General features: G+C 43.6%; 1 protein-coding gene and 1 long non-coding RNA gene across 2 annotated transcripts in view; both read left to right on the plus strand.

The window, feature by feature from the left end:
- LOC143026582 (uncharacterized) overlaps positions 1–13831 on the plus strand; it is an 89207-nt gene extending 75376 nt beyond the window's left edge. Inside the window, exon 3 of the long non-coding RNA XR_012966508.1 lies at positions 13701–13831. This is a non-coding gene — a long non-coding RNA (uncharacterized LOC143026582). The remainder of the gene's footprint in view (positions 1–13700) is intronic.
- The window catches only part of LOC143026581 (uncharacterized), a 348974-nt gene that overhangs the window by 228391 nt on the left and 97351 nt on the right, over positions 1–23232 (plus strand). The gene's annotated exons all lie outside the window — the stretch shown is intronic.

The raw sequence follows: 23232 nt of genomic DNA on the forward strand, positions 1-23232 counted from the left end.
AGGTTTCGAAGAGCAGAGGCAAAGACATCAGTCTTGGTCTTCTGTCTCAGCTCCAAACACGACACATGCAGAAGTGAGTTCGAAGGCATAAACACAAACCTATCTTCGACTTGGACCCTTCCAAAAAGGGGTCTGAAACCACACTTCCTCTCTCCAGCGTTTCCCAACCTTTTCCGACCCTAAGGGAGTCTAGCACCCCCTAATAACCAATATATTATTCCTAGAAGGATAAAGGAAAGTGTATGTATGCATCGCTTCCCAGCAGAATCCCCCCTAGCATTGAGTTCAGCAACCTCGACGTCGTCGCTATTGTCGTGTGTATAGATTCAAATAGGACAGTTTCTATGTTACGCGAATATATTAGCTATCAATATCATAAAAAATACATACTACTAGGTTTATATATGTCTGTATAGTGTATTTTCTTTTACTGTAGGCGCGAAACACTGTCTGAGAGAAAAGTGCATATATAGTATATGTTTACTGTAACTTATAGATGGTTTCTGTCTTCAGGAAGTGATCTGTAGATTGACCTGTATACTGGACCATACTAGCTTTAAGAAATATAATGTATTATGCTGTATACCATAATTTGATCGATAAACTAAAGTATCATGTTGATGATCACGCAAACAGCGTACGGAGCAAGATAAACCACAGTTAAGTATTCTATCCTGTCTTTGTCGGTAAGCTACTATTTCTGCATAAATGCTCCCTATAATTCTGTAGCTCGCGATGTAGCTACAGAATGAAGGGCTGCAAAGAGAAATATAGGGAGCATTTATGCAGAAAGGGTAGCTTACCGACAAAGACAGGATAGAATATCTAACTTTGGTTTATTCTGGTCCGTACTCTGTTTGCGTGATCGTCAACATGATAGTTTAGTTTAATGAGCAAATTATAATATACAACATAATGCATTATACAATTTAAAATATACCTACACATGCCTCCTGCCGTGAATTTCGGACCGTTCTATTTTTCCAAGTGGATGAAAAAAAAAAAGTCGAGAAAACTTAGTATTATGAAAACAAATTATGGAAATGACAATAATGATAATGAAAATAATTATGATAGTAATAATGGTAATAATAATGATAACAGTAGTAAAAATAATAATAATGATAATAGTAGTATTAATAGCAACAATGATAATAATAATAATAATGGTGATGGTAATGATGATAATGATGATATCAGGTAAAAAATAATAATGATAATATTTATAGTAATGATAATGGTGATAATGATGATAATGTTGATAATGATAATAACAATGACAATAAAAACAATAACAATGAAAATCATATAAAATATTAAAATATATGATGAGGATATGATCATGGTGATAATAATTACAAATATCATGATGACTGATGAAGATGGCGATGATGGTGACGACGATGATAATGATGATGATGACGACGACGCAGACTGTGGCAACATGGAGGGACCCAGCCCCTACCTGAAGTTACGAAGCCAATGAACAAAGTTAATCGCCAGTGGCCTTAACTCGCGGGGTAGGCAGGTAATCGGATACTACTTGCAAGGACAAGATTATTATTATAGCTTGGCCGCTGGGTCGTGTATCATATTACCCATTTGGGATGGTGACCACACACAAGAATAAAGGCGCGCGCACACACACACACACACACACACACACACACACACACACACACACACACACACACACACACACACACACACACACACACACACACTTAGACACATTGTTTATAGGACTTTATCATGGTTAGTTTTGGAAACCTTGGACAGCGGTGTTAAATGAGTCTAACTGAGGTTCTAAATGAGGCAGCCTTAGGACCTGTTCACACCAGTGGTTTCAACCGCGGCGGTTCCATTACAGTGTAAGTCACTGGAGGCGTTCACACACAACCGCTCATTTTGTCCTTAACTATGCTGTATCGCCGTGGTTTACGCGCAGCTCAGACCGCTGGTGTACTGTAGACAGGGCCTTAACCCCAGAACACCAAAATTGAGTAAAGTCGTTTTGTACTCACGTCATAAGACGCATGTCTGCCTATCACACTCACACTGGAAACTTCAGTTTCTAAAAAGCCTAAACACCACCTCCCTAACTGCTTTGCTAAGCATAAACTGATGCAATACTTAGTGTGGAAGGTCAGTAGAGTTGGACTCTGTTGTCGTTACGATAAAGCCATCGAAACCCCCTGAAGGGGCTCCAGGCGTCCGCCACGCTAAGATCTCACGGTCCTTATACTTTAGATATAATACATAAATATTGTACATCGAAATTTTATTAGCTTCAGCAAGGGTGGCAGCACACTCAGCATTTCTCGCTAGCATGCTACTTGCTTTTTCTATTTCGTCTGAATAGAAACGACTTCGGTGACGATTTTTTTTTTTTTTTTTTTTTTTTTTTCAAATTTCCAAACGTCAGATTGCTCTTGCGTCATAGAGTGAGAAGCTGATTGACGAACTAAGAGAAGTTAAACCTAAAATATGAATGTTAGACACAGAATTGTCGAAATGTCTAGAATATTGTAACCGAAGTCGTTTCTACACAAACGAAGTAACAAAAGCAAGTAGCATGCTAGCCAAGTGTGCCGCCACTTTGACCTTCCTAACATGTAGTCCATCACGAACACATTACAGAATAAAATATGTAAAGGCGCCGCCACTGAGACGGGGTTGGTTTAATGGGAACGGGGGTTGTTGTGCAGCCTCATGAGAGCCATCTGCAAATGCGAGACACTCAGTGAACAAGAAAGCGAGAGCGAAACGACCAAAAGTCTTCTTATCTTGGTCAAACAGCCGCGACGGGTCTGAATGGCTGAGTATGCGTAAGAACAAAACACTTTTCGACTCATAACGAAGTGGGACACACGAGGGGAAAAGATCAATGAAGAATAAGAAATTGACAAGGTAAGCAAACAAATTATGATGATTCGATTTAACGTCGCAAACTCTTCTTCTCAGGAGGCTAGGACGGTGCCCCTTACAGAGGATTTTGTAGCGCGGAATTTAATTGAACATGCCCCAAGTCCAATTCGTTCGCGACAGAGCTCGAACCGCCGTCACCTTGGTCTCCGTCGCAATTAGCGACGCTCTAACATACTCGGCCAGAGAGCATCCTGGCCAGCGAAAAAAAGATAACAACAAACAAGTAACCGCGGTCGTCATTTAACAGATATTTCAGTATGTTGAATGCGTGTTTGTCCAACTGATTCCTGAAACTCCGAACCTTACATGACATTCCATTGGCCGTGCCATTCCCTGACGCCGCAGTCGCGTCCCAAAAAACAGTTTCAAGGCGGCCTCAAAGAGCAACAACCCGAGCACAAGCACCTCGGGTCTATTCCCCTCGCCAGTACAACTTCACACCCAGTAATCCAGAAGCTAAACCACCCCATACGCTTCCGGAACCTACGTTCGCCTCAGCCGTAAACTTTTACAGCACCACCGCTGGATTCCAAACGCATACCCTCATTTCCATCCTTCCAGAAACAACATCAAACCAGTGCAACACCATTCCAGGACAAAGATATTAAGCTCCCCGAGACCAAGAACTACAGAAATAAGAGCCGTTCCGAGGTCCTTGGAACGGGAACATCGGATATTATGGTCCCCGGGGAAACAGGGAAGGAGGGAAGGAAGGAACAGGAACAAAGTCACGCTGGCGGGGTGAGGCAAAAGTTCCTTGGAAAGAGGTCAGCCTTCATCGAGTTGTATCGTTTGTGTTTATTACCTGGGGAAACCAGCAACAGCAGCTTTGGCCGCTTCGGTTCTCGAACTTTTCGGCTCCTTCCACCCATCATCGTTGTTTCCTACATCTTGCGCATGTTCTGCCTGATCAAGGAAGAACCACGATGTCGTCACGTACAGTGGAGAAAACAACGCTTTGTGTGGTGTAGGAATAAAGTCTCCTTCTTTCTTCAGTGACCGCTGTCCGGCGGACACCTCCCTCCGTCTCGAACACCTCCCTCCGTCTCGAACAACTTAGTGCCCTTTGAATGCGCCGTCAGGGCGCGAAATTCATCAAAGAACTGATCTCTCCAACCTCACGAACTGATCGTAGTTCTGTCTCTTTCCCTCTCCCGGTTTTCCTCTTGCTGCACCTAACTGCCTTTGTTCCGGCTGCTTCGAACTTTGAATTCGATCTAGAAGGCTCTTCTTCCTGTACTGTCCAGGATAGTCTTCCGCGAGTATTTTCTGTTTTCATTTTCTTTATCTTTTTACTCATTTCTGCATCTATGTATCCATATTTTCTTGTTTGCATATTTCCTATTTCATTCATATTTTGTTTATTGATTTGAGTGTTGATTAACCTATGTTTTATTTATTTAATTATCCATATACTTATGTAGTTAGCTAGCTAGTTTGTTAGCATTATTTTTTATTTATTCTAATTTATTAATATATATTCACTTATTTTCTATTTGTTTATTCATTTATTTATCTATTTATTTGCTTATTCATCTAATCCCTAATATCTATTCATTTATCTATTTCTTTATATCACCGCTGCCACCATTTATTGTTTTGGTACAATAAAGGTGTAAAGAAACACTTCGTGTTCTTAAAGTTAATATTATTGTACGAGTAAGGTACACTTCGTCTTTCCACTCTTCACCACAGTCACGGAAATGCACTGATGCGTACAGAACGAGCTCGCACAAAAATCTGTCGTGCTGCGTGACAAAGCATTCGTGATCCGATCCAAAACAGTTGCTAACTTTAATTTATCTAATTATTTCAATTAATCACTTGCACACAGACATTTTACATTCATACACTTTCAGTTACACAACAACTTAATTTGACAGTAAAGATGATCTATATCCCATTCACTCAACTTTCGCATTACAATTTATATGACAATTAATTAACAAGTACAACGACTTCTAGAACTCTGGAACTCACGCTAAAGCACGCACGCACACACATACGTACACAGAAACTACGCATTAATCTAATTCTACATGTAGTCTAATTTCTAACCAATACATGCATACAATACGTTTATCTACCCACTTATTTAATCTATTTATTTACTTACTAACCTTTCTACTTTCCTTTGAAGCATGAAAGCGTTAGCGAAGCCTTTTTGTCGTCGTCGCAGTCGAACGTCATTCCTCCTTCTTCTCCATATCCTCTTCCTCCTCCTCCTCCTCCGATCATCATGGAGACCGACAATATCTGCCCTGGTCTTTACACCTTCCCCTGTACATGCTCTACACGTTTGACTACGTTTAGATATATCTGTATGGTGGAATCTTTTACTGTATGTGCGTAACAGTATATGTATACTGTAACTTATGGAGGGTTTCCACCTTCAAGAGGTGAGGTACGGTATAATTTGTAGATCGACTAGACCATACTTACTTTAAGACAGTTGTATGATGTATTTTGTTGTATACTATAATTTGGTTAATACGTTGAATTAAACTACAGCACCAGAATCATCTTTCTTGTGTACCCGACCTGAACAATATCTCCTGTGACTTTGGATCCATCTGGTCTGTCAGACGAGTTTCCTGTACCTCGACAATCCTCGGGATCATCCCCAGCGTGTGCGTAGGATTTCCGGCAGGATGGTTATTGACCTTCTTGCCTCGCGGATGAAAATATAAGACCGATGAGGATTTTGATGACGTATTCTGGATTTGGCTGTGGTGATGGTGGTAAGGACTGTGATGGTGATAAAGGTTAAAGGCTGTGGTAAAAGTGGTGATATTGGTGCGATCTTGTAAACGCTAGCAGAAGTGTGGCAAATATATTTCGACATACGCCTTCAACCCTTCCGCTGAATAACAACATTGTTTGGGGAATTCTTGTAGCATAAAGATCAGAAGGGGGAGGATTTCCCGTGTCTGAATAAAATCGTCGTGTGGCACACAGAATAAGGCAAATGGAAGTCAACCATCCAGGACGGGTGGATGGTGTACCAGTGGCATGACGCCATCAGTGTTTACGTGATGATGCAGTGAGATGGCGCCAGCAGAAGTGACACGCAAGTGGTGTCAACTCCGTGGGTACAGTACAACAATAATGGTGCTCCTACACTATCTACATTATCAACATCAGAGGTGGCCGTCCTACGAGCCAGCGTAGGACTCAAGTTCTGTGTATGGTGGTGGTAGTGGCGGTGGTGGTAGCAGTGATGTAACAGCCTGGCAACTGTGATGACAGTGTGCTAATGAGAATCCTGGTTGAGGTAGGAAAAAAAATGGAACTGGGAAAATATATCACAACTGAAAATTTAGCTTCTGTTATGCGGGTTACCTGCTTAACCATGTTACATTTACATGAGTGGATTTTACATTTCCTTGCCTGATAAAGGTTCATTTCATGAAAAACATTAATATCAAGTTTGTTTTTCTCTAATTTCTTTCTCCTCTGTAAGGGAGAAACGCAACGCAAGGGTAAGTGGCTAAGTGGGTCAAGCCAAGGGGTGAGGGAGTGAGGGAGTGAATGAGTTAGTGAGTGAAGGAAGGAAGGAAGGAAGGAAGGAGAGGACTGAGAACTGCCGCTGGTCGAGGAGAAGGGAGAGACGCCCGCCTGGAAAGTGTGTCGCCGTTCTGACCTGACGTTATCAGCAGAGCCTGTGCCGCCGCCGCTGGCAGCCGAATCGCGGAAACACAGTCAGGAACAAACTCCGGCCAGTCACTACTTGTCAAGACGATCCTGTTTTCAGGTTTCGCACCCAAACCACTGAACCCCTTCGGCACAGGTTCCTATTTTCAGTTGAACAAAGCGCTTGTTAGGTTTAGAATGACAATTACCGGCAGAATGGTCAGCATGTGAGGATGGAACATTTATTAAACGTACAATGTTTCGTTTGTTGTAGCTTCGACAATTGAAACGTTGTACATTTAATAAAAGTGCCATCCCAATCAGACCAAAGCTCTGTCATTGTGATGAATGGTTTCGTCGAAGCGAATGAGGTTGTATGGTGTCTTCCAAAAAGAATCTCCTCTGGACGTCTTTTCACCGAGTCTTTTATTCGGGAGAGCCTTCCGACAAGCACGTATGTGTTAGGGCAGTTGGATGAAACGGATCTATTACACTCGGACCCTTGGGTTTGACTGACGAGACTGGGACGCTTCCAACCACGCCACGGCGGATGTGTATACAAGCCGCTTGGAACTTATCCTGCACCTTCCCTACATCAACTCTTGTACATCATACATATATCAAGGCTTTTTCCCCCTTACAAGGGAGGTAGCCAAAAAGGAAAAGGCATAAAATCATTCCCACCCATTCCCTCCCTGAATACACTCCACACCCCTCCACCTCTCATCTTAGCACCTCCTGGATGACGGGTCATCTCTGCACCTTGTCCACTGCCCTGGGTCAGAAGCAGTGTCGCAAGACACAGCACATCCACAGCAAGGCCGCTTCATTAAATCGGCGACCCCCCCTCTCCGTCCCCCCATGCATAAAGGAGAAGACGAGGAGAAATCCCTTCGGGCTGCGTCAAAATTTGCTCACACATACTACCTCACCCCCCATCCCCCCGCCCATTCCACCCCATGCATCACAACATCATCCATATACAACCATTCTCCGTTCACCCCTATCTTCGGTCCTCTCCCGTCCTTCCTCAACAGACATTCCCATCTTTCCCAAAGCCCCCTTCACCCCATCCTAGGACGTCCCTTCATGTTCACTCCCTCCACATCTGCCTTCCATACCTCTTGTAACGTATGTAATCACAGTCTTTCTACCGTGTGTGTGTGTGTGTGTGCGTGCAAGGGTGCAAGTCACCAAGTCTTTGCACGCGAATTCACACGTACAGGTTCCTCCCTCGCCGCTTCTTCTTGCAAACTTGGTTAGAGGACGTGTGCTCTTAGTTTCGCTTCCAGAGGTGCCTTGGGATACTCCCAAGACAATATGATTACCCTTCTCTCTCTCTCTCTCTCTCTCTCTCTCTCTCTCTCTCTCTTTCTCTCTGTCTGTCTCTCTCTCTCTCATCGGAAGGAGCTTCACTGGGACATAGATTCCGTTTTTTTTTTCTCTAATTATTTTTCTTCTTCTTCTTTCTTGTGTAAAAAGGCACTAGTTCGCCCTAAGTAGAGTAGGCTTAGGTTGGATTGCTAAAGTTTGCCCAAAGAGCGCGATAACATTGCATATGGGATACATATACTGTATGCAATACAAGTATATCAGTCGAACATACCTTGACCACTTAGTCAAGAACAAAGTACAGAGTGTGGCAAGTCCATTTCTGAAAGAAAAAAAATTGTGATGATAATAATAATGATAATAATCATAATAATAATAAAAGTAATGATAATAGCAATAATAATGACAATTATAATAATAATAATAGTAGTAATAATAAATAATAATAATAATAATGATAGTAATGATAATAATATTAATAATAATAATTGATAATAACAATAATAATAATAGTAACAATAATAGTAATAGTAGTAGTAGAGGTAATAATAATAGGAAAAAAAGAATAAATAAATAAATAGATAAACAAAATTCGCCCACTGCACCATCAGGGAACCTCACAGTACACACACGGAACTTCCTGTGCCATTCCTTGACCACACGGACCACCACCACTGATACAACGCCAGATGATAATACCCTTCGTGTTCGACAAGATTCCTGATTACCTTCCGGGCCACCGTATAATCACCCCTCGCCTTCCCCCGTTGCCTCGGCTTAGCCTTTGTCAAGGCTTTTTCCTTCCCACTTCCCTTCCGAGCTCCCATCCAAACGCTTGGGAGAACCCTTAGACTCGTTTCCCGTGTATCGACTTTTACTCGTACGCCGTCCACGACACGACGTCGTGCTCTCAAATAATCATGAGTGTCTATGGGCACTTTCACACGCCACGACCATCGGCCACGTGTGAAAGCGTCCATAGACACCCATGTTTGAGAGCAAGACGTCGTGTCATGGACGGCGCACGGGGAAACGTCGGACGTGTGAAACGAGGCTTACTCCCTTCGTACCCCTACTTCCACTCTCACGCACCACTTTAACACCTCTCTCTCTCTCTCTCTCTCTCTCTCTCTCTCTCTCTCTCTCTCTCTCTCTCTCTCTCTCTCTCTCTCTCTCTCTCTCTCCTCTCTCTCCTCTCTCTCATAAAGAGCGCCTCACACGCAAAGTCTCAACTCCCAGCGGAGAAAGAAAGCCTTGGTCACATAATATGCCCCCTCTTCTCCTTTTCTCCCCTTTCCTCTCATAAACAGCGCCTCATAAGCAGTCTTAGTTCCCTGTGGAGATCAAACTCCTCCTCCTACTCCCTCTCCTCCTTCTGTTCCTCCTCCTCATTTCTCCTCCCCCTCCTCCTCCTCATTCCTCCTCCTCATCTCCCTCTCATTCCTCCTCCTCATCCCCCTCCTCCTCCTCCTCCTCCTTCTCATCCTTTCCTCTTTCGCCTCCTCCTCATCATCTTTTACATTTCGTTAAAGGGTTTCCGCGCCTCTGAGGCCCTGATCCCCCCGCTTTCCCCTTCTGTTCGCCCTCCGAGCCCAGCTCTCTTGGTCCTTTCATAAGCTTCCCCCCCCCCGTCTTCCCTCCCACTCCTGCAGTCCATTTTTGTATTCTGTAGTATAGTCCTTCTCCAAGTCCCTTTCCCTCCCCCCTCCGTCCATTTACACCCTTTCTCTTAGCTCAGTGAGTGTTTTCTTTTTCGTATAATTCATCCCCAGTCCTCTCCTCTTCTCTCTCTCCACTTCCGCCTCCGTTTAATTGTCTCCTCTTCCGCTATGTTCTGCTCTCATGTAAACCCGTTTCTCTATGCCCTAGTGCGCATATAAACGTCACATACTCAAACCATATATGTAAAACACATACATGCGCGCGCGCGCACGTGCATACGCCCAATACACTCTCGACAGTGTACGCATACACGCTTGATGCTCGCGATTACACGAATACAGCCGCACCTTGCAATAGATTATCTTGTGCATGTACACGCGTACATGCATGAACGCGCGTAATTCCTTACATGGCTAATCGCACGCACACGTTCTCGGGCTTGCTTTCCCATCGCTGGTTTAGGGTTGATTCACACTATCGGTCCGGTCGCGCTCCACTCTCGCTCCGCTCCGGTTCTGAGGTATTCAGGGTTGATTCACACTATCGGTCCGGTCGCGCTCCGCTCTCGGTTCTGAGGTATTCACACTATCGGTCCGCTCTCGTTCCCGTCATCCCCCCCTCCCTCGACACCAGTAGAAGTCTTACCATCAGTTACGAAGGATGTGTGACTTTTCTGACGCCGAGTTGGCAATAATCGCTATTGCACTTGATGAAGAAGAAGAAGGAAAAAAAAAATAGAAAAAGAAAGAGATTGTGGGTTCATCCTATGTTGCAAGATAGGAAGACTGAAGGAGAATTTCATACTCTGTATCCTCGTCTTATTGATGATGAGAGTAAATTCCACAGCTATTTCAGAATGAACAAAGGAACATTTGAGAAAATACTATCCAAAATTGAGGATGACTTGAAATGTACAAGAAGATGCTGCACTTCCTGGCACTGATGTGCTTGCACCATACGTTATAGTGGGAGATGAGGCTTTCCCGCTGAAGAGAAATTTGATGAGGCCCTACCCAGGTTCACAGACTGAACATAAGGTAGAGAAGAGGATTTTTAATTATATATTATCTAGAGCCAGGAGGATAGTTGAGTGCACATTTGGTATTCTAGTGCAAACCTTCAGAATATATTTAAGGAAACTTAAAGCTATGCCTTCTAACGCTAATGCAATCATTACAACAACATACATACTTCACAATCTGATACACCCAAATGCTGTTGCATTACCAGATACTGTTGTCATGCCTCCATCAAACACAGTACGTCCAATGAGAGGAAGAGGGGGAAATGCTACAAAGGAGGCTTTTGGCGCGAGAGAAACACTGAAAGATTATTTCAGCTCCCCAGCTGGTTCAATGCCTTGGCAAAATGATAAAATATAAGTAGACAAACAAACTTGTGTAGGAATATTTGTTGAGTGAGCTAAGGAGATGCATTTCCGCAGTGGATAATAGGTTGTTATTATACATATGGAATTTCTTTCTTCGGTTAATAATGTGTATTTTTTTTTTCTCTCAGTACCTTGGCAATATGATAAGTATGCAAACATTATCACTGTAGTGCAGCGAAGTCAGGTCATACAGCTCTGGTTTACCTTTTGACTAATTCTATTAGCATTTCATCTAAATCCACAAAATTAAAGTAAGTTTTGTAGGTTATATTTTATTCAGTTGGTGCTTATGAATATCCTCGCTGTACGCATTGTCATTGTATCAGTGATAAATAAAAAGAAAATGTATTTTTATAATTTTTATAACTTTCTCATGATCCCATTGTGGTGTTTCCTTTGGATTATCCATGGTTTGGTAGGACAGAAGGTAACACTACTTGCTTATATGAAGGCTGAATCTCGACTGGAGTGGAGCAGGAGGAGCAGGACCGTGGCAACTGAGTTCACACTGGCGCTCACGGTCCAGTCACACTCCGGTCTCGCTCCAGTAAAAATATCTTTTGACGGAACCGTGACCGGAGCGAAACCGGAGCGAGACTGGAGCGAGAGCGCCAGTGTGAATGCTTCCATTGAAATTAATGAGACAATATTGGACCGGACCGAGAGCGGAGCGGGAGTGGAGCGCGACCGGACCGATAGTGTGAATCAACCCTTAAGGGGTAATCACGCTGGTTTTCCACGGGCTTCACCAACACCGACAGTTGAGAATTCGTTTGAATAAAAACGCGACTTCGGTTACAATATTTTATTTTTCAAATCTCCTAATATCAAATTAGCTTTCCGTCATATATGGGAAAGCTGAATGATATGAACAAAGAGATTGTAAACCTATACAAATGTTCTTGGAGAAGTCTAGATTTCTGTAAGTGAAGTCATATTCTAGTTATTCAAGTGGAGGTTAGAGGTACGGTGACGGAGGAAAAATAGCCTAATGTGATAACCCTTTTACACATTCCTCAGCCGGCCTTGTCCAGTTTCTTGCCAGTCGACAACCTAGGGCTCCAGTTCTTCAACATCCGTCCTCACATTGTCCGTCCATCTTTAACGGGGTCTGCCCAATGGCCGGACTCCAAGAACACTTCCATCCATTGTTTTCTTAGGGAGTCCGCCCCGCCTCTCCTCTTAATAACACCCCACCCATAGTGGTCACCTGTACTCTACTCCATGTTGTACTCGTAATTCGGTATTATGCCTTCTTCTCCAATGCTTTTGTTCTTCGTCATACAGAGTTCCAAGGATCTTCCGGAGTATTAAATTCTCAAACACTTCACACACACACACACACACACACACACACACACACACACACACACACACACACACACACACACACACACACACACACACACACACACACACACACACTAAATTGACATACGAACAAAGATTGTCCAAACTGGAACTACCAACCCCGGAACAAAGAAGAGAAAGAGATCTACAGGCCATTTACAGAATTATAAAAGGGATGGAAGTCCTCGACAGAGACGATTTATTAAAGTGGGATAAGAGAAAAACAAGAGGACATGAAAAGAAACTCAAAAAGGATAGTTATAGAAGATATCTCAAAAAGAATTGTTTCCCACACAGAGTGGTAGATATCTGGAACAAATTGGATGAGGCAGCAGTGTGTAAAAAAACTATACAAGAATTTAAGAACAAACTAGATGCTGAAAGATACAAAGATGGGTCAGTACGAGCAAAGCTCTCTTCCCGTATAATACAACTAGGTAAACACACACACACACACACACACACACACACACACACACACATTTTTTCATATAAATGCATAAATACTTAGATACTTGGAGGGTAATATAGCCCAAGCATGAATTCAAATCTGAATATGACAATTGGCAAATAAGGATATAGACTAATATGGAACCACACATGAATTTGACGGAAGGCATGATGAATTGGAGAGTAAAAGACGGGACCCTACAAGCGTAAATCCATTTAGGTAAAGACACACATACGCACGTACGTACACAAACAAATGCAACATACGAACACAAACATGACACATGGAGGAATTATATAACGCGCGCTAAGGACACAAAGACATGCAACAATATGTTGGAAGAAGCAGTGCCTAACGGAAATATTTCCCCCGTGTCTGTCTGACAATCCAACAAATTGCCTGTAATTTGTTGTCTGAGAATCAAAGCATGGTTCTGTCTTACCACGAATAAATAGATTAATAAATAGATAAATAAATAAATAAATAGATAAATAAATAAATAAATAGATAAATAAATGAATAAGTAAGTAAAAAAAATAGATGAATATGTAGAACGCAAAATTTCTCTGAAGAGTTTTCCCACGTAAACGATTTCATAAAATGTCAAAAAGTATGCCACCACTTTATGAATCACAATTAGATCTTTGTAAATGTCTACATGGTTGTTTGAAACGTGTGAAAGGGAAATTTATAACCGTGTTTGCATGAACTCCGAAAATAAATGGATTACTAAGTACGCAATTTATCTTCTTATACAACACTCTTAGGTTTCCGCTACATATTTTTTTCTGAAACAAATAATGTATAAATACCCTAGGGTACATTTTTCTTATAATACTTGTTTATCTAATATCCAATCAAAGTATCGTGTTTCTTTTATCAGGAGTTTAATGATTTACCTGAAATGTGCTATTAAAATATTTGGTCATGTGACATACATTTCTTCGTTTACAGGTAAGCATTACAATGCAGCCGACCCCCCGAACCAGGTAGAAGGACAGTTGCACCAGTAAGTCTTCAAACCTTTTCCTACAGTTTCATCCCCAGTCTGAATAAAGTCGCCTGCAGGGTAAACTATGTGAAGGGGACCGTTTGGGAAGCTAGATGTTGAGTGGATTCAAGTGGGATACATTAAGTGTACATATTTATGTGCCTCTGTTTCAACCTAAGGCTTTGAGTGTGTATATATATATATATATATATATATATATATATATGCTAATAAGAACACGGGTACGTGTGTTCACTTATGCAAAGTAGACCACTTGGAAAAAGAAACTAACGAAGCAGAGCGCTTTCGTATATTACATCTTCAGTGCAACAAGTACATAGTGATAGGAATACATAGACAATATATACATGATACAAAGGAACAAGGACAGTTTGAATAAGCGTAGCGACCAATTACCCCCTGGAGAGCGGAAGGTCATTGTCAATTATCTTACGATGGTCGGGCGACATCAGGTCACAGTCGCCAAGGGTCACTGTTTCTACTAATTATATAGGGCGACATTAAGTCAATTCGTTGGATTACATTTTACCTGATATTATCTTACTAATTTCTTGACAAATGAAATTATCAAGTTTGTACAAGCCTTTATGTAGGTTGGTATTTTGATTACTGGTGGTATGAATCAAACTGCACTCTATTAAATTTAATAGCAAGAAATTTAATAGAGTGCAGTTTGATTCATACCACCAGTAATCAAAATACCAACCTACATAAAGGCTTGTACAAACTTGATAATTTCATTTGTCAAGAAATTAGTAAGATAACATCAGGTAAAATGTAATCCAACGAATTGACTTAATGTCGCCCTATATAATTAGTAGAAACAGTGACCCTTGGCGACTGTGACCTGATGTCGCCCGACCATCGTAAGATAATTGACAATGACCTTCCGCTCTCCAGGGGGTAATTGGTCGCTACGCTTATTCAAACTGTCCTTGTTCCTTTGTATCATGTATATATTGTCTATGTATTCCTATCACTATGTACTTGTTGCACTGAAGATGTAATATACGAAAGCGCTCTGCTTCGTTAGTTTCTTTTTCCAAGTGGTCTACTTTGCATATATATATATATATATATATATATATATATATATATATATATATATATATATATATATATGAGTGTGTGTGTGCGTGTGTGTGTTTATGTGTATGTGTGTGTGTAAGACAGAAAGAGAATGCACACACGCGCTCCGTTATAAGAGTAAAATAAGAGTAGTTGATCTTAACGAGGAGAATAAGATTAAAGGAAAAACGAACAGACACAATGGGAATAAAAAACGGAAAGAAAATAAATGAGAAACGGACATAAGAGAAGAACAGAGAAGGAAGAGAGAAAGGACAGGAGAAGATTGTGAGGAGACAGGAAGAGAAAAAAGGTGAGGAGGAGAGTAAGGAGTAGGAAAGTAAGGGTGAGAAGGAGGGAGGAGAAACAGGAGGAGGAACAGGAGTAGGAATAAAATGAGGAAGACTTGAAGAAAATGTGGAGTAGGAAGAAGACGTGTAGGAGGAAGATGAGGAGGAGCAAGAGGAGGAAGAAGACGTGGAGGAGGAGGTGGTAGTGATGGTGGTATGGTTGTGATGGTGATGGCCTTCTCCTGACAAGCCAGCAAGGAGAGCCACGGAGGTCTTGGTAGTAGGAAAATGGTGTGTGTGAGGGTGGGGGTGGGGAGGTTCGGGAGTTCTCGGGACAAAGGTGAGAGGTCGAAGAAAGAGAAGAGGTCGTGTGGGAGCCCCTCCACCACGGTGACGCCCCTCGACAGAATAGACTGGGACTTTGTTCAGGCGATTTTGTTCACTTGAGTGGACGAATGAGATGGCCAAGACGACCCCGGTGAGTTGAATCAAGTCGTCTGGCACGAGGGGGGCGGGAGTTGAGAACGTCGTCTCCCGTGCCGCCGGAGAGGAGCAAAGAACAGCAAAGGCGGCGGCCACCGAGGGGAACGCTCAATTCCCGTTCTCTTCGATGCTGCAGGCAGACGGAAGGCGGTCAACTATGTAGGCAAGCACACAGAAAGCAGGCAGGCAGGCAGGCAAGGAGATAGGCAGGCAAGGAGATAGGTGGGCAGACGTGCGTGACTAGGCAAGAAGGTAGGCAAGCAGGCAAACAGAAGTCAGTCAACTAAGCAGACAGGTAGACGGGCAGGCGTCTAGGCAAGCAGGCAGTCGTACATGTAGGCATGTAGGCAAGCAAAAGAACAGGAATTTAGGCGTGCAGCCAAACTGGCATCTCGACACGCAAGCAGATGGCAGGCATCTAGGCAGGCAGGTATCTACTGTAGGCAAGCAAGCATGTAGGCAAGTAGGCACGCAGGCATACTATACAGGCAGACAAGCATACTATACAGGCAGACAGGCAGACAGACAAGCTAGGCAGGGAAGCAGGCATCTGGGATGCCAGGCAAGCAGGGCAGGCAGAGAGGTCTAGGCAAGCATTCTAGGCAGACATACCAAGCAGGCATGTTTGGCAGGTAAGTAGGTGGGCACGTTAGGCAAGCAGTCATACTTAGCAGGAAGGCAGGCATAGTAAGGCAGACTGGCAGGCAGACATGCTTGTCAGATTAGTAGGCAGGTATGTTTAGCAGGCAGGCATGTTAGGCAAGTAAACAGTCATAATTGGCATGCATATTAGATAGGCAAAAAGGGAGACACATTAGGCAGGCAGGTGAACAAGTAGGTAAGCAGCCAAGCAGACAGGCAGGCATATTAGGAAGCAAACAAACAGGCAAGTAGATATACCAAGCAGGTAGACAGGCAGGTATATTACTCAGGTAGACAGGCAAGCGAGTCGGTAGGCAGGCAAGCAGGCGTGCGAGCAGGTATACAAGGCAGGCAAGCAGGCAGGCAGGCAGGCAGGCAAGTTGCAGTGATTGAATAGTGGCGCAGTGTGTGGGGCGTGGGGGAGGGAGAGGGAGGGTGGGGGAGGGAAGGGAGGGTGGAACTGCGGTTAGTGCGGAGAAGGGTCACTGGGTGAAGCAGCAGCAGCAGCAGCAGCAGCACCACATAAGCACAAGTGAGACGGTGCACAGGCCGCTCATGGGAGAGGAAGAGGCTGCACACAGAACGCTCCCCCGGCCCCCGGCCCATGATCACGTGAGGTGCATAAGACATGTTCTTACACGTGAGAAGCTGCACGTGGCGTGAGATATAAAGGAAGCAGTGGACAGGTCGTGTCAGACACGTGAGAAAGTGCACGTGAGGTGAAATATGCAGAGAAAGGTGGACACAACATCAGAAATGCATTAGGCAATTGTCGTGTAAACGCACAACATAAATGTTATTTTTACATGTTAATCTTTTATGATGATGGATGAATATTTCTGTGATTTCCTATAATATTTTGTTCATTTCATCGGATGCAGATATAATGGGACACTTTTGGGAATATAAAATATTTCTTCTTTATATTCTGATTTTTTTTAACGAAGCAGTGTCTGGATATGCAGAATGAATATGTAATTTTCCCATTCTTAATCGTAAAATCATAAATTCAACATCTACAGGTGCAACTGTTTCTGTGCGTGATCTCTTCATATACCAAGGATTTTATTTGTGCGTTTTGGTTCAAGTCTACAAATAACGACAGATTATTGGGCCAATCTCACTTAAACGAACTGCATCAAAGCAGTTACAGTAATTTCATTTACACACTACAACGTTGCCGAATTGTTTGGACATCAGCAAAACAAACGTTTGGTGTCCATAGCACATTAGTACAGAGTCTTGAGTTGAATGACCTCAACGATATCGCATACTATCATCCGTAACACGTTTTCATCTCAACCCAAACAAAATGCCTTAAACACAGTCTTAACACAAAGTTAATCATACTTCATATAAAGCATCGATACATTTGATTACAATAGATACGGCTAGATAAGTATAGTGATAAAATTCAACCTTAGTGGTTTACTACAAGGACGACCGGCCTATCCCCATTCTGGATGATACAGCCTTTGCGGATCATCACGGGGTGACCTCATCCACGCCGCTTATTATTATTATTATTATTGGATTCTGAGGGGCACTGGACAACTTTCTAAGCCTGCGCATTCTATTGATAATCACTAAAACCTTTAGTGTCAGACCTTTTTTTCAGTATTGAAATTACTTGTAATGAACTCCTCTGTCCAAGGTGATCACACGTCCGTCATGAGATGCTCTCCGCAAACGATGCCGGGTCAAGTGCACACAAGCAGTAGAGCGTTCCACGGAAAGTCTCAGAAGTGGTGCATTAAGACGTCTCCTCTGCCACGCCCCAGTGCAAAAATTGCATGGAGAACTCTGCCTGCGTGAGACAAAGACTGAGAAAGAAAGATTCACCATAGTCTTGGATCATTTGGTAGTCTCGTGATCAACAGCTACAACTCTTCCAAGGAAGAGAACTCGGAGCTTGTATATTCTTCCTCGGCCTATGGGTAATGTTGTGACCTTACACACACACACACTCACACACACACACACACACACACACACACACACACACACACACACACACACACACACACACACACACACACACACATTATTTCCCTTGCTCAAGGGAACATCAAGAGCTCGTAATATCGGTGAAAGTTTTTTTCAAGCTGGGACCACGACAAGAATTAGACATTTCAGGCGAGGGACCCCAAAGCACAAACTATTGCACCAGTAAGCCGCGCGTGTTCGTGTGTGGTCGAGCTTCATATACATCTAATTGATGATTGGCTGTTCTTAAGGTTGTGTGGGAGGGAGGAAAAGGCGGCGTTGTGTAGATGTGGGCAAGAGGAACGAAGAATAGTGGGCATGGGTGGTCGGGGGGGGGGGGCAGGTGGCCACAGAGAAGGAGAACGTCGAAGACCTCTGGACGGAAGGAGTGACAAAAGCCAGAGCTCGGAGTTGATAGCAGCGAGGAGGCAGAGGGGGAGGAGGAGGGGGAGTAGAGGGAGATGAGAAGGAAGAGGGAGGATGAAGAGAATAAGAATTAGGAAGAGGTGAAGTAGGAGGAAGAGAAGAATAAAGGGAGTGGGGGGGGGAAGAAGAGGCGGAAACTGGCAGGGACGGAAACTCATGACTAGAAAGAATAGAGGTGGTAGTAGATGTTGGGGTGCCGCGGAAGGAGAGGAGGCGTAAGTGGAGGTCTGCAGAGGTACTACGTAGTACACAAGAGGAACGGGAAGGAGGGAGGGACGGACGGTGAGGGTGGCAGGAGGAGGAGGAGGAGGAGGAGGAGGTTGCAACGGAAACACGGTCCAAAGGAAAGGAAGATTTTTTGGCGCGAAGAGTGAGGGTGTTAGGTTAAAAAAAAAAAAAAAAAAAAAAAAGTTGGTAGAAAGGAGGGGTGGGAGGGAGAGAGGGGAAGGATCAGGAAGGGTGCATCTAATGAGATGCACGAGGAGGAGGAGAAGGAGGAGGGATGGAAAGGGTGGCCCCCCCCACGAGGAAACGGGAAGGGGGAAAGGGAGGAGATGGGAAAGAAAACACGTTCATAACACGAAGGGAAAGCATCCCCCCTCTCTCTCTCACTCTCGCTTCGTGTTCGTTTGTCTGTGTACGTGTGTGTGTATGTGTGCGCGCGCGCATGTGCGTTCCCGTGTGTCTGAGTGATGGCACTTGTACGTCTATCTGTGTATGAAGGAGAAATGCATGCGCGACCGATGGAGGAAAGAGAGTTTAGTGACAAAAGAAAAAATGAAGGAGGGAGGAGAGTGGGAGACGAAGGAGTTTTGGGGATAAAAGCAGGACCGTGGAAGGATCACTTCGGGATATAGAGGCACTTAGGGAGCAGACACACTGAGGGACTCAGGGCCCAAGAGGTAAAATAGAGGTGTAGGGAAGGGATGGAGATAGCGCGCTACTAAGGAAGGAGAAAGGGGGGGAGGGAAATAAGTAGGAAAAGGAGGAGGAGAAGAAGAAAGGGAGAGAGAGGGGAGAAGTAGGGGAAGGAAAATGATGAAAAGAAAAGAAAGGTGAGGAGGAGGAGAATGAGGAGTAGGAAGAGAGGAAGTAGGAGAAGGCAGAGGAGAAAAAGAAAAAGGAGAGGAATAGAGGAGGAAAAGAGAGGGAAAAGTAGGATGAGGAGGAGACGTAGGGGAAGGAAAAGGAGAAAAAGAAAAGGAGAAGGAGAGGAGGAGGAAGTCGAGGAGGAGAAGGGAAAATAAAATGAGGAGGAAGAGAAGTAAGGGAAGAAAGAGGAGGAAAATAAAAAGAAGAGGAGGAGGATGGTGGAAATTAAAGAACTGTATAAGAGGGAGGACGAGGAGGAGGCGTAACAATATGAAGGGGAGGAGGAAGTGGAGGAAGAGGAAAGAAGGGGAAGAGAAAGTTGAGAAAATAGAGACAAGAGTGGGAGGGGGGAGAAGAGAACGCAAAGGACAAGTTTAAAGGAAGGAGTAAAAGGAAGGTCGTGCAGGAGGATTGATAATGTGTCCAGGTTCCAAAGGAGAGAAGGGCTTTCAAGATCTGGAGAGAGGTCAAAGAAGGCTTGGATAGCGAGGGATTGAAGGGCGTAAGGGAGGGTAGAAGGGTGGGAGAGGGGGAGGGGAGGGGAGGGGAGGGGCAATCTTGATGTGCGGAGGCTGCAAGAGATGATTAGGCCTATGGACGTCCGCGTGGTTCCTGGTACAAGAGATCGACAAAGCGCGCACGCGCACCTTGAGGGGGGAGGGAGAGGACGGAAAGAGGAACAAGAGGGGCTGGCGAGTGGCTGACAGACAAACAGGGTGTCCGAGGAAGCCTTACATGTCCACACTTGTGTTCTCATGTGTCGCCGACGTAGGAAATCAATTTTGTTAGCACAACACTCGTCGCTTCTCATTTTAAGCGTGCTTTTTCGGTGCATGCAATTAGGGTGGTCTTGTTTGTTTATGAAAGAGTAAACCTCAGGTTGTGCCAATGTTTCAGTAAAGAATTTTCCAAGGAGTGGCAAATGGATTTGTTTGGTTGCATAGACTACGTGTTTACCTTGTGATTTCAAGCATTTGTAGCATACAGTTAGCATGTATTTACATGCATAAAATGTGTGCATGTTTGTGTGTGTGTGTGTGTGTGCGCGCGCGCGCGTGTGTGTGTACGCGTATATGTGATTCACCATTGTCTTGAATCACGTGTTGGACACGTGATCGACAGCTATTACCCTCCCAGGAGAGAGCTCAGAGCTCATACATGACCGATCTATGGGTAATGCTGTGACTTTACACGCACACACACACACAACCCCTCGCCCACGAGAGTTGGAGTACGGGATTCGAACTCGGACAGCCATAGTAGCGGCCGCGAACGCTACCACTGCGCCGTCGAGTCGTGCATGCGCGTGCGCGCGTATGTGTGTGTGTGAGCGTGTGTGGTATTGGATCATGTGCTGGACTCATGATCAACAGCTATTAACTCTCTGATGAGAGCCCAGACCTCATTAGTCCGATCCGTGTGTGATGTTGAGATGTTACCCAGCGCACGCCCATCACATTATAAAGCTCCCACGCCCTGAGCGGGGCGTGGACTCGGATCTACAGCGTGGGAGATCGGTATATGAGTGTGTGTGTGTGTGTGTGTGTGTGTGTGTGTGTGTGTGTGTGTGTGTGTGTGTGCCCGCGCGCGCGCGCACTTACGCTAACTACACATTATCTCACAAATGAATGCACACACAGTCCTATCTGATTTGAAAGGTTGGATTTGCCCAATTAATCATGAAACCATTCTGTCAATGTAAGCAAAGAATTCTCTATACTGGAAATCTCTTAAATCAAGAAATCTCTAATATTCCTGGAGAGAAATTCCAAATTTTTAAACTGGAAACCAGATTTACTTATAAATGTCCTTTTCCTTTTTCTCTTTCTCTTTTGAAATGCTTGATGTTACATCATACTGCATTGAGTTATTACGTTGTTTTATATTTCTTCTTATTTCATTTTATTTTGTTATGTTATTATTTCATTGTCATGTACATAATAATTAGTTTATGACACATGTCGGGTTATACACATTTTTACACCACTCGCTCATCTCAACAGATATTCTGTCACATTTTCGGGCAACACTTCACACACACCGAAACTGTTTTTGGTATTTACTAAATACTTAAATAAATATATTTTAAATCGTAAGTTATTGTATACTTCGGTCAGAACAGTAGCGGACCCCACCCTCTAGGAGGGAACGCGGGCTTGAGTCTCAACGTATATCCTCCAGCTTAACCCCGTAGAGTGAAACCGGTCAGCAATAAATTCGCAACTCGGAACTTAACCCGTGACGTCTTGTTCCATTCTCCACTTGTCACAATGTCTGAGCATATATATATATATATATATATATATATATATATATATATATATATATATATATATGTATATATATATATATATATATATATATATATGCAAGGTTGACCACGAAGAAAAACTATTAAAGCAGAGCGCTTTCGTGTATTCACATCTTCAGTGCAAATAATACGTATTATTTGCACTGAAGATGTGAATACATGAAAGCGCCCTGCTTTAATAGTCTTTCTTCGTGGTCAACCTTGCATTTTCAAGACCACACGCTTCCATTGTTGTTTTTCCTGCATATATATATATATATATATATATATTATATATATATATATATATATATATATATATATATAGACATATGTATGTATATAATAATCGTGCACACAGACAGAATATGCAGAGGTCGAGCTTTCCTTCAAAACAACAAATAAAGTCATATGATAGAAATTTATCCTTATTGTGTAGTTCTTAATGTTTGTTTGATTGACCTATTCAGGACGTCAGCATCTGTGGGTGAGAAGGCAGAGGTAGTTGGCAATTCGACCCCCCACCCCTCCAAGAGTAATCGTGTGACGTCGCTGAGAGCCTATAGTCTTAATTCTCCTGAGATGCAACACTTCACAGAATGGGTATCGGGTGAAGAGCTAACACGAAAAGGTTATTTTTCTTTCGTTCGTTTTCGCATTTTTAGAAAACGCTTCTTACGTTCTATCGGTGATGTCGTCAGTTTCATAGAGTATCGTTCGGTGTCCGTGTTGGTGTTCTTCGTCGCATTGTTTCATCTGTTTTTATTCCATTGATCCGACAGAGGTAATCTTAGTCCTCGGGGCCTGGCTCATAGGTGCCCGTATCCACCTCGACTTGTGTGTCAGGTGTATGTAAATTAACCCCGTCCCTATGAAAACATCCTGTGCTTATTTTATTCCGGCGAGTGTAAGAAGACATTATGCAGTTCCATAACGACGTTAGCCAGACGTGACGTCATGTCGCCATGACTTTTAACAGGGCGTCGATGTAGCCATGAGGATGGCTATGAGAGTATAGCCCTCTGTAGGCTTGTGTGCAGAAGCTGTGTCAGTACGGGAGAAGAGTGGTCAAATCGGCTCATCTCTTCGGTGGCAGCCTCGACCTTTAGCTGAAGGCCGAGTCCTGCATCTTTCATCACTTCGGAGCCGACTTGTTCCCCGTTGGTGGGAGACCTCGGCTGCTCGTGCTCCTCCCAC

Source organism: Oratosquilla oratoria, chromosome 6, assembly GCF_046742065.1.
Source record: "Oratosquilla oratoria isolate Oo_2021 chromosome 6, ASM4674206v1, whole genome shotgun sequence".
In the NCBI taxonomy this organism is placed as follows: Eukaryota; Metazoa; Arthropoda; class Malacostraca; order Stomatopoda; family Squillidae; genus Oratosquilla; species Oratosquilla oratoria.